Source organism: Limanda limanda, chromosome 14, assembly GCF_963576545.1.
Source record: "Limanda limanda chromosome 14, fLimLim1.1, whole genome shotgun sequence".
Taxonomy (NCBI): domain Eukaryota; kingdom Metazoa; phylum Chordata; class Actinopteri; order Pleuronectiformes; family Pleuronectidae; genus Limanda; species Limanda limanda.
In genome coordinates this window covers 25,527,922-25,534,318 of record NC_083649.1, presented here as the reverse complement: position 1 = coordinate 25,534,318, position 6,397 = coordinate 25,527,922, and the positions used below count along the sequence as shown (strand labels likewise).

The window sequence follows — 6,397 nt, the reverse complement described above, 5'->3', positions numbered from 1 at the left end:
TGGGACATAAGTAAGTGATTGCAAGCTATGGGTTGTGAATTTGTGCATATATCTGGTATGTGTGGCAACAGTTTTTTTCATACTGCTACCCTAGCTGTGAGTTGTGAGTAGAAATATCTGGTCCTACATCACACACTGTATAGAACACCTGATGTGGTAAGTGATTCCTATTTGTTGAATAATATAAATAAGATAGAAAAAATAAACTAAAGAGAATAATCTAGTTTAAAATAAACATAGTAATCACAGTCAAAACAGCACAATGATGTCAGATGGTAGTGATGATGATGATGATGATGATGATGATGATGATGATGATGATGATGATGATGATGATGATGATGATGATGATACTCACAGCTGGTTTAAGCCATAACTACTTTCTAAAACCGATCATCACCTTTTGTAGTGCTTTGCCTTCCTTACAAAGAAAGTAAAGCCCAGCTTGTATCAAACCTTGAAATCAGTTATACATAAATAATTAGTTTTGCCGTGGTTCTTCAAGAAAAACTGAAACTTTGGAACAGTTCAAGTTTGTCTGATTATAGCAGTTCTGCAGTAGCAACGGGCTCACTCATCACAAAGCCTGTCTGTGTAATATTGTCTGTCAGAATATGTCTTCTGAGAGAAACTCTACAGAATAGTGTTATCTTTATCCAAGAGGATTTGAACAAGGATAGACGTTTAGAGAAAAAAGCAGTGCTATAAATTAGGTGCTTTTGATAAAAGGAGACTTCCCTCAGAGCCTAGACACTGGTGGTGATGATGAGGACTGGGGATCGCCCAGTATACAGAATTGAGGTGGTGCAGGGGAGGTGGCTCACTCATTGATTGTGGTACTGAACTGGCAGCCGAAAGACTAGAGGGGGAGAGAACCTTTTAAACTTTGACAGCTTACAGGTGATTTGCTCAAGGCGAGGGTATGTTAGGTTGTGGTTGGATATAAGGAGAGAATGGGCTGCTGGATTCTAGAGATAGCGAGAACTGTGCATGTGACTTAAAAGGCATGCACAAAAAGACAGCCCTCGTATCTCATCCAGTTTAGCCGCATGTTTTCAACTGAACTTTTCATCACTGTGACCAGGTCCCCACAAACTTAAACATTGAATTGTCTTTTTCGCGTTAACATTTTACTTTTTACAAACAAATATATTATTCCTCTAAAAGTCTACTCTAAATATGCTTTATTCATTTATTACAGGAAAAGCTACACTGTCACACAACAACATCCCAAAAGAACTGGTCTCCAGTGTTGTTTTTGCTGCCAGTTTCACAACTGTTTACGTTGTACTATTGAGATGGATAGTTAACACAATAAATTATTTAGGAAATGTAAATCTTGTTGTGTCAGATTCCCACTGTCTCTACAGATAAAGAAAAACTCGTTCTGCTGGATTTTGAAGCAGTGTGGGTGTAAAAAGCTGAATACAAGATGCACTCGCATCTCTTTCTACTTGCTAAATTAACTGCTTGTTCATGTGAGGACCAAAGCTTGAAAAAGCAGCTTATGGTTATGGAGATGTATGGTTTGACACAGTAGGAGGCATTAGAGAGTCTGTAGCACTTAAAACTCCCATCATGATTAATAGATTGCAAACTCTTAAGATTCCTCGAGCTGCTACTTTTCCCTTAAAAAAAACTATGTCAGGTCCAGTTAATGAGGTAGAGACTATAAGCATCCGTCAGACTCGGGACTAGCTACCACATTATCAAAGTCTTGCATGGCTACAAACTTGCTCTCCCTCTCTGTCATTTGCTCAGGGATTTACATTTTCACATTTAATGATAGTAGAAAGGCAAAAGACAGAAAAAATACTTTTATGACAGGCTGTCTTTGTCTCATCATTCGCCATACACAGTTATTCTAATTCAAACCCCTGAGTGAATTTTGTCAGTCTCAAAGAAAGTTGGTCTAATGGATCCATAGGAAAAGTTTGTTAAGGTACATTGACTGTAATGGCCAAAAATGACCATTCAATTTCAAACTTGCTGACTTCCTGTTGGGTTTTTTGTAGATATGGGGGTGATAGATGTGCCTGTAAGTTCTAGATATCTAGGGGAAACATGCCAGGTCTGGTGTTTATGGGGCATTGTCAAGCCATTTATCACACCCATGTTTAGTTAGTCAGTGATTTAGTCAGTTTTCAACACAACTGACGCATTAGACAAGTTTAGCATATTTTAGCATGTTTAGCCTATCAAAAATGTGGCTCATTACGGAAAAAGGAAATATAACCCCCTAAACAAAACTAAAAAATAATTGTCATGCTGTCTCACTCTCTTTGTCAATTCTCAGATATGGAATGGATCGATCATATCCACAATCATTGAGATGAAAAACTCAGTTCATCCCTCCTTGGCCAGTTGAGCACTTAGTCCCAGTTTGCATTAGCTTATCAGAACCTGTGAATCCATGACCAGCTTCGTCCAGTTTTCTCTGGTCTTTCTCAAGCTCAGTGCCTGTATATGGCTTCTGTTGTCCTCCTCCACTATCTTGCTGTTTTACTTTTCAACAAGCTGCTGGGAAAAACGCCAGCTCAGTAATATCAGCTGAACATATACAGTCAGTTCAGACAGAGTTCAGAATTAACTCGTTGGCAACATATTGCTCTAGACGAAAAGCAGTATTATTGTCACAGTGAACCTCTACGGACAGGCCTAATCCCCTGCTGTAACCAACTGTTTCCATGATGTTACCTCGGCGTTCGCCAGTGAAGACAAGGTGGGTCTATCGGCGTTTGCGGACCTTAAGGGGGATTTGGAGAACAAAGGAGAGAGCCGCGGGGGGGCTCGCTCCGCCGCGCGGACCGATCGCGACGTGTGATCTAATTAGCATATGAATCGGAGTCCAGCCGCTGGCTAGAACCTCTCTCTACTCACCATTGGAGGAAACCACAGACCCTTGAAACTAATGTCACTCGTGATTGGTTGGTAGAAGTGTTGCTATTGGTCACCTTATGGGTCATTGCAGTGCACACGTGGGGTCACAGCATTCCGCACGTGGGGTAAGCCCCTCCCACACAATATTTATAATAAAAATGTATATATTAATATTTATTATTATTTATAAGTAAGCCTTTACCAAAAGCACTGCAGTTAATTAAAACTAAACATTCATGTGATGCTTGATGTTATAGGTGAACATATTGTACAGGGAACAAATGTGAACAAGGTATATGTGGAGTGAAAGCTTTATTTACATACAGCAAAAATATTGTACAAAAACTCAGATGAGGCTTGAAATGTTTCTCTGCAGCCTCTGGGTCATGACTTCTTTGTGGGACTCTTCTCCAGTGTGTAGACGTCTGTGGTGTGTAGCTGTGAGATCAGTGTAGCTTCCAGTCTTATATGAAGTGTGGGACACAGGTCGGTGCACTCCTGGCTGTGGAAGGATGGATCCATGTCATCTGTCCCGCTTCAATCAGCTGTAAACACATTCAGTAAAATTAGCACAGTTCAATTACAACATACACCTTTACATGTAACTGGAAAATTATTTAATGAATATAACCTTACCCTCTTTCTTCTCCGACAACTCCTCAATGCTGATGTAAGGTCTGGTCGGATCATACTGGCTCATAGTGTGTCTTTGTACGTCATGGACAGGCAGCTGGAAAACAACACATGTAACATGACTTTATTATTAATAAACGGAAATAGCCGCGCTGCATCACCGTTGGAAGATCCACAGCAAAAAAACACCATAACAATTCATAAACAGTTACTTACATTCAATGGCTTCATTTTCTGCACTTTAAATCCGGACTTTCAGCGTCTCAGCCTAACGCCTCTTTGTTTGTGTGTGTGCGTGTGTGTGTGTGTGTGTGTGTGGGGGGGGGGGGGGGGCTGAGGCTGTGAAAACATACAGAAAAAAGTCACGTTGATGAAAAAACTTAACGAGAACAAACTGTTACATCTAAGTAATTCATACATATTTACACATGCACTAGATCTGCTCCAGCACTCGATGCTGTATTCGTATTTAAGCAACTTTCTCGCTATCCCAAAGAGTGGCGGACATGCTTTCAGATGTACCAGTTAGCTTAGTGGTTAGCATGGCGGCTCTAGCTCACCGTAACTCAGGGACTGTGCGCCCGTCTTCTCCGCCTCGACTCGTCCACACCGGGCCCGCGGCTCTGCCTCCACACGCACTCATCTTCTCCTCCAGGGAACAGCGTCGTGTCGACTTCAGCAAGTTATTTACCCCGAAGACAGAGTCACTCGTACGGGACAAGCTAAACACGACCCGCTTCCTGTCTGCGGGACACTCGACGCTGCTGCACGGCGTTTACGAGGCTCTGATTGGACGAGTCCATCAGCTGATGACGCGAGCGGGTGACGTGAGCAGCGGTTAATTCATATGGGATAAGTATTTGACTGAGGCCAGGTTTATTTTTTGTGGTGTTTAGTACATTTACACACATGATCCACGCTGTTCTGTGTTCGTAACCTTATAGTTGAATGCACTTATCGTAAGTCGCTTTGGATAAAAGTGTTGACTGTTTTAATGGAATACTGAGAAAGTTTAATAACAACAATTAGACAATTGAAGTTCAAATTATGAAGGAATTTAAGCTCTATATTGTGTCTCCTTTATATTTAAAATAATAATCAAACTGAGTGGAGATGTATGTTGTATCCAAACAGCCGGCTGCTGTGTTTTGTCACTGTGCAGTCCATGGGGGGTTAAATATTACTATTTTTATTATTAAATCATTAAATCAATGAATGTTTCATAGCAATTTTGAAAGTAGTGGTGAAAAGGTACCATTTATAATTCATGGAACAGCTTAGTTTGCCATTGACATGTGAATTTGATGCCAGTATTTTGGGAGGACAGATATTTTTATGGAAAGCCAGTAGAAGTTTGGAGCTTACAGGACACAGATGATCATACCCAGCATCATTTATTTGCTGGTAGAGGTGTGGTTTACACTTCCTCTGTGCATTTAACCAGCACAATTGAAAAAGTGACTGTAATCATGCCACTCTGTACAGTTGTTGAGATTTAGGATTGGATGACAATAAAAATTTGAAATAAAGTGCATTGTTTCATTTCTTTTGACTGCATTGACCTTTGTTCGTGGTATACAATATAATTCATTATAGCACACTTACTTACTTAAGAACAATTTAAAATTTCAGGTTTAATATTTATTTTAAGCCTGGTTTACTCAGCCAGATAGTTTGTTGGTGCCTCTTACACATTGGTGTTATCTGCTCTCAGGGAAACTGATTTGCATTTGTGAAGCTCAGAGCATTGTCATTTGCATGTGAAAGCGTCCTCTAGGAGTTGGAGCAGGGGGGGTCAAATCTCAACAGCTCACAGGCTTGACAACTGCAGGAACCCTGAGCGTTTCCTTTGCTGCCTGCAGATACGTGTGAAAGTCGTTAACCGAAGGATGTGCCAACACTTCTCTGCGACACAGATTGACACAAACGCTTCTTTTCATGCAGTGAATTGTGTGGAGTATGATTATGAAAATTAATTGTCAGTGTACATGACAAGAAACAGTTATATTAGCTAAACCTCCTCTCATCATTACCTTATCCTCAGTTTCCTCCAACCTAAAGCACCAACTGCTGTAGATTGTTGTCCCCAATATTAAAACCCATGTCCTGAAATAGTGCCTGTAAGACTACTGAAGCTTAATAGCTAAGACTCATGGCTACCAACGTGCAAGATTATGGAGTGGTCATGGTTAGGTTTAGGCACATTAACCCCTTAGGCTAAAGGGAAAGTTCACCCAAAAATGAAAATTTACTCATTATCTACTCTCCCTAACCTTACTTCTTTAAATGTCAAAAACAACAGAAAAAGAACACACAATGCCTCCATACTGCTCTTGTGGTGTTTACACTATGTTTTAAGCCAAAATGTCCTGTGTAATCCTCCTCCTAGTTACTGAGGAGGAGGATTACAGAGGACATCTTTAGTTTTTTTGGTTGTTGACGTTTTGTCACGTTTGAAGAGGTGGTTGCATTTACTTAAATTGTATTTTTGATTTGGCTGTAGAGCTGAAACTCCAAAAGTGAGACTTGAACACTTCCCCCACCCATCCATCGACATAGTGGTGAGCAGATAATGAGTGAATTTTCATTTTTGGATGAATTATCCCTAGAAGAAAATTGGATTTGGGTCAAAATGGTTGGAGGATTGAAGTTGTCATGGTAACATTAACAAACTTGCAGTTAAGGTTGTGAAAAAAAAACAAGAGTCTTGTGCGTGAAGGTCCTGTATTTTGCTAATCCGTCCCCCCTGTTAACATAGACTTCGCTGCTCTATATACTTTGTCAACCGAATTCCTCTTTTGCTCCGATCATAATTAGTATGGCAACTAAAGTTCAACCAACAATATTAATTTATCTTTGTGCCTGGATAATGTTGTTTTTGATG

At 40.3% G+C, this 6,397-nt stretch overlaps 1 long non-coding RNA gene across 1 annotated transcript; it reads right to left on the bottom strand.

The window, feature by feature from the left end:
- Window positions 1-3,175: 3,175 nt before the first annotated feature.
- On the bottom strand, window positions 3,176-3,819 carry LOC133019603 (uncharacterized). The gene is made up of 3 exons (XR_009682891.1): window positions 3,730-3,819; window positions 3,517-3,610; window positions 3,176-3,425 (listed from the first exon to the last, which is right to left on the bottom strand). It is a non-coding gene; the product is annotated as an uncharacterized LOC133019603 (long non-coding RNA).
- Between the last annotated feature and the right edge of the window lie 2,578 nt (window positions 3,820-6,397).